The sequence below is a fragment of the Molothrus ater genome, chromosome 12 (genome assembly GCF_012460135.2).
Source record: "Molothrus ater isolate BHLD 08-10-18 breed brown headed cowbird chromosome 12, BPBGC_Mater_1.1, whole genome shotgun sequence".
NCBI lineage: Eukaryota > Metazoa > Chordata > Aves > Passeriformes > Icteridae > Molothrus > Molothrus ater.
The window spans coordinates 2,406,331-2,412,330 of NC_050489.2; positions in this window are offsets into that span (position 1 = coordinate 2,406,331).

The following is a 6,000-nucleotide window of genomic DNA, read 5'->3' on the forward strand; positions in this document are numbered from 1 at the left end:
CAGCAAAATCAAAGCTAAAAATACTGAAATGCCTTAAAAATGAGCAGGACAACCAAGCAAAAGAAAATTCCTCGATTATCCTCTTAAGAAAAGCACAGTTTATTCTGCACAAAGCGTGTGTCTCAAAGCTGATTGCAGTTCAATCGGTGCAGACGGCACACAGGTCAAACGGAAAAAAAAACCCTTCTAGAAAAGTTTAAGAAAATGTACATCCATTCTCCCCCTTATGGGGAAAGCAACATATGCAAAACATTATAGCTGAAGACATTTCTGAATATAATCTAATTTTCCTGGTATTCTGTAATTCAAGCATGCTACCAAGCACCCAGGCTCTTCCTTGCGTCTGACAAGCACTTTACATGCAGCATTGCAAAGTGAATTTCTATTTCTCCCACATTACTTTGACAATGTTTCTTACAAATCTAAAGCTGGTCTTGCCTTTCTCTTAGCAGTATTTTGCACAAGATGCCCGACTACACCACTTGATGAACACAAATCAGCAACATTCTTTGTAAAATCATTTCCAAGCTATAGAGCAGGACTGAAAAATCTTAACAAATCTGAACAGTTTCACAAAGTCATCACAACATCTCCATTCACTGTATTTATCTTGGTTAGCTCCTAAGAATTTCCTGCATCTAGAGCCCAGGAATACATCACCCCATTGTGGATCCACATCCTTGTCTCTTCAGAGGCTGGATGGACAGCTGCACTGAGCACCAAGCAAATGCCAGCTCTGTCCTAGGACTCCTGTGTCAGCCGATGCAAAATTGGGCATTAACATTTTCACTACAGCACCACCTTCAAGGAAAGTGACTGAATCCTTTCATGACTCAAGATGTTGCTTTCTTGTTTCCCACAAGAGCTTGTTGTGGCCAACCGTCAGTAAATATGTCATATAGCATAAATAAAACAACTAACTTAAAAACCAACATAGTATGTAAGTACCTGCAGTATTTTAACAGCGTGTTTACTAATCTGTCTGCCAACACAGACAAAGGTTGCTGGTTTTTTTCCTTCCCAAAGAGCACTGTAAACTCATGTTCAGTCTCTACTCCTTCACTTAAATGAAAGGGTCAGAAGATCCAGGCTGAATGTCAACCCTGTCTTTGTTCAGACCCCAACCACGCTCACTAATGATAAAGGTACAGACCTTGCACGGTACAGGGCTGCCTTGGAAATAAATCTCACGCAGTTTCACAAAACAAGGGTCTAATTAGGGCTCATCTGCACCCCTTGTTACAATTTCCAAATGGAATCAAAGGACTTCCAGTCTTCTGTAAATGTGTCTTACATTTAACCATTTGTCTTGAAATACAGACATCAATTTTAAAATATGCACAGATAGCTAAAGATCAAGTGATATGAATCTATTTGTGCATATTTAAACACTGCTGCTATCTTAGGATTTTGTTTAATGTTAGTATACCAGTAAATTCCTTGATCTGTAAAGACTGAGATTCTCAGTGAGGCCATACTCACACAGTAGATATTTAATTTATACTATTCACTGGAGGGACCTTTTGAACAATCCTCTGCTTTTGGCATTTCTCAACTAGAGCATGTGTTGAAAAAACACTTAATTATAGAAAATCACAGGAAAGCTAAAATAGTTCTCAAACTTTTATGGCTTTTCATACTTCTTGAGGGTGCCACTGGCTTTTGGGGGGAGAGGAGGAGAAGGGGAATTAAAACACTGGCTGGAGAGGATTCATAATAAAAAATGAATCCTAGATTTTTATTAAAATTGTGGAATTCAATCCTTTTTGTATGAGCTAATTGTCAAGAGGCACAACGGCTAAGCACTACTGCTCCAAAAAAAATACCCCCTGTTTCTTAAGGTACCATAACCCTATTTCTAATGACTCCTTCCTCTTCTTAATGTAACACACAGCAAAAATTCATCACACTGAGTAATGTACTTATTTTATGCACGAAGCAAAATCCTAAATGTATTTATCCAGTGGAAGTCTTTATGCACATATTTTCTAATATGGATGAGAAAATTAAAACCTTAAGGGTAAATATCACAGAAACACTAACAAACTTCATTTATTAAACCATGTAAAATAATCCTTGCTCTTTAGTTGCCTACAACAGGCTACAGCATCCCAACTAGTGGCACAGGCAATAACCCTGCTCTAATAAGTAACACAGGAACCTGCTGAAGGCAAAATCAATAGAGCCTGATTCCCAAATTATGTGAATATTTAGTTTTTCAAACATTACACACCAAGATCTTTCAGAGCAGCTTATCTTTTTCTGCCTTCCTAAGCTAACTGCTTGTAAAAACTATTTGCCCATGCAAAGTGAAATAATCACAATGCCATGCTCATTTACACACAAAATGATTTTGTGTCCCATTGTGCTCACAGTTGTTCAGCTCTCTAGGGGTGATTAAACTAGCTATGCTGCTACAGCTTGAGATGATTTCACTGAATCGTTTCTCCATGAAGTTGCTTCTTTGCTAAGCTGTTATTTTAACCATAAAAGGTAAACAGAAGGCAGTTGTAAGAGCTCCATTCAGCTCCGTGCCCAGGGCTATAACCCTAGGGCAGAGAATGCTGAAAGACTGCAGAATTTTCCAGGGTGTTGCCTTTCTTGCTCTAAAGCCTTCAGGAATACTGTTCATTTAATACACACTCTAGATGATACATTTCAGATCCTACTAAAAGAAAGACTTCAAAAGTGTAAGAAGTTTTGGGCGGATGAAGCTTTCCCACCTCTGCACATAGCTTGGGGCCATGGTAACCAATACTGCTGTTGATGTTGGGAAAATACAGGAGAAATAAACTGCACAGAGCAGAGCAGACAGATAGGGACAAGGGAGGTGAAAGGTTGCAGGAAAGAAACAGGCAGCAGTCTGGAAGGGGGAACGAAAAAAAAAGGAAAATAATAAAAAAGGAGGCGGCTCTGAAGGAGGGACAAAGTTAAATCAAGGAGCAGGCACTTAAAAGACTACAGATGGGAAGCAAGACTAATTAAGGATGTAAAAGCGCTTTGTTTTTAAAGTTTATTGTTGCCAGGATAAAAATTAATTGAAACTAATGCTGTTATTCACTCGTGCAGTTTAATTCCTTCATGCACATTTAAGACGTGCAATGAAAGCGGCAGGCAGGTTTAGGACCTGCCGTGGAGCTGCTCTCCCGGGGAGCCGGGCTGGGCCCGGCCGCACCGCCGGGCTGCTGGAGCCTGGGGGAGGCTGCTGGAGCCTGGGGGAGGCTGCTGGAGCCTGGGGGAGGCTGCTCCTCCTCCCCGGGGGCCTTCATCCCTGCACCGGCAGCCCCAGCAGGGGTAAACCCACCCACGGCATCGCCCCGGCCTCGGCACTGCGGGCCACAGCGGCTCCGGGGCAGCGTCTGCGTGCCCGGGCTGCCGGAGGGGCACGGCCAGACCGGGAATTACCTTTGTCTGCCCACACGGGGACGGGGACAGCGACAGCTCGGCTCTGCCTCACAGCCACCCCCGGACAACTTGCCCACTTTGGCGTGCTCCCAGCCCTAAGACAAAGCGGGGCGGGGGGGCTGCAAACCTTGGGCTCGGTGGCTCCAAAATTAAAAGTCCATAAACATTTGCACACACCTCCACGCTGCTTTACTGAGCACTGCACCGAGACACAGAGGAGATCGTGCCCAAAACTTTTGAGGGGCGGGGGGGGGGGGTGTGAAGCAAAGGGGGAACTCCCTCTGGAGCTCTGCTTCCTCCCCCCCCCGCCAAAAAAATTTTAAAAAAAGGGGAAAAAAAAAAAGGAAGGCTTTCTCCTTCCTCCCCCTCTCCCCCCCCTCCGCAACCCGCCTCTCTCTGGCAGACTCCAGTCTATTTAGTGCAAGTTTCACGTCACCCAAATGCTTTTCCTTACTGATGGTCAGGGAAATCACCAGCGAGCAACGCACCCGGTCACTCAACTTCTGCCTTTTTCTTTTGAACACACTGCATGCCCGAAGGAAAAATTCAACCAAAAAAAAAAAAAAAAAAAGAAGGCACAACATGGCGTCCTTTACTTATTCCCACATAACAAGAAAGGAGATGTCTTAGATGAATGCAAGAAAAAAAAAGTCAAGCCCGAATCCCCGATCCTGCACATTTTCCGCGCAGCCAATGGTGGTGAGCATTAGCCAGGCTAATGTATTAATTTTGCAGAAGTGTGCCACATCGCATGCAGGAGCAGGAATGCAAACTATAGCCTAGAGTGGTTTGAAGTCTACCCCAAACCAAGCCTTCCACTCTCACTGGCGCCAGAGTTTCATTCACAGCCCGCCCGTGTTTTCCATACGCGGCGCTCCCCATTGTCGCCCGCCTTCCCTTTGTGCCGAGCCGCCCCGCCGCCAGCCCCCGCGCCCCGGCCCGCGCTCCCCCGCGCTCCCGCCCGCCCGGGCCCGCGGCCGCGGCTCCGCGTGTACCATGCGAAAGCGCAGAGCGAGCCGCGCTGCCTCCGCCGCGCTGGGGCTTGGCCGTCTTCAGAGCCGGGGCCGGGGGGGCAGGGGGAGCGCGGGCACCCCGGGCCGCGGGGCTCCGCCGGCGCTGCCCATGCTGGAGCGGAGCAAAACAAAACATACACACGCACGCACACACACACGCACAGACACACACACACACACGCGCGGCGCTACCAAAGCGGGGCGGCCGCAAACGGGTCCTGTAGCTTTAAAAAAACACCCCTCCGCCGCTGCTCCCCGGAGCCGGCAGCCGAGTGAGTTTCAAGAGGCACTTTCCAAAAAAAAAAAAAAAAAAAAAAAAAAAGAAGGGGGGGGGGGGTGAAGGGAAAAAAAAAAAAAAAAAAAAAAAAAAGGAGCGCGAGCAGGCGCGAACCGCGCGGTGCGGCGCGATGCGAGGACGGCGCGGCGCGCACGGCGCGCTCCGGCCCCGCTCGGGCGGGCGCACGGGCGGCTGCGGGAGCCGCCGCTGCTGCCGAGGTCCTTACCTTGAGCACAGAAGAGATCTGCGAGCCCCCCTTTGGCTTTGGGCTCTGCCGGGGCTGTGTGTGGATGGGCTCAGCTTTTTGCTTTTATTACTATCTTTGCTCCGCAGATCCTGCTGTGATTATTATTATTTTTAAAGCTTCTCTGTCTCCTGTCTCTTCCCCTGTTTTTGCTGCTTCTTTTTCTATTTATTTTGTGCGTGTGTGTGTATGTGTGTGTGTGAGAGGGGGGAAAAAAAAGCCTTTAAATGAAACTGCCGAGGCTGTTATGAGAAGAAAGGCAATAATCCCGTCTCTAAATAACAGAGGGAAGGGAGAAGAGGAGGAAAAAAAGCGAATTCTTGCTCAGGGCTTTGCAAACGCCTGCAGGGCAGAGGATTAGGCTACAATTAGCTCAGCCCTTTGCTCTCGCCCTAGCTAATTTTGCGATGAAAATTGGATATTTTTCCCTCCTTTTGGTGAAGGTCTGCAGATTTACTCCCCCATCCCCCACCCCCCCCCCCCCCCCCCCCCCCCCAGAATAAAATAAAATACAGCCCTTGAAAATGAAATAAGGCTGGGAAGGCGGCCGGCTCCCCAGCCCGCGCCCCCGGCGCCGCCGCCCGCAGAGCCCCTCCGCGCGGCGCGGCCGGGGCGGGAGCTGCGCTGCCCCGCGGAGTTCCGCGCAGCCCGGCCCGGCCCGGCCCTGCCGGGGGATAACGGTTCGGTGTTGGGGAGGATCAGGCCACTGTCACGTCCTTCAACAGACTTACTGAAAAGAAGAAGGAGGAAAAGAGGGGGGGGGGGAAGGGGGGGAAAAAAGCTGATTTTAATCATTGTCATTTGGTCTGATGTAATATTTCCCCAGGCATTTTCAACTAGGCATAAATTTTCAGCTCCCAAATAAGTAACACAGGGCACGTTTCTCACATCTCTTGACTCCTCTGTTACAATTAGGGTAGCACCCACTCTGCACTTGTTGATAAACTAGATGAAGTTAAAAAATAAATAATAAAAAAATAGCCCCGACCCCCCCTTCCCTGCAGCACCCAGCGCCGCCGAGGTGCGGACGGGGGGCCTCGGGGGCGGGGGGGGGGGGGCTG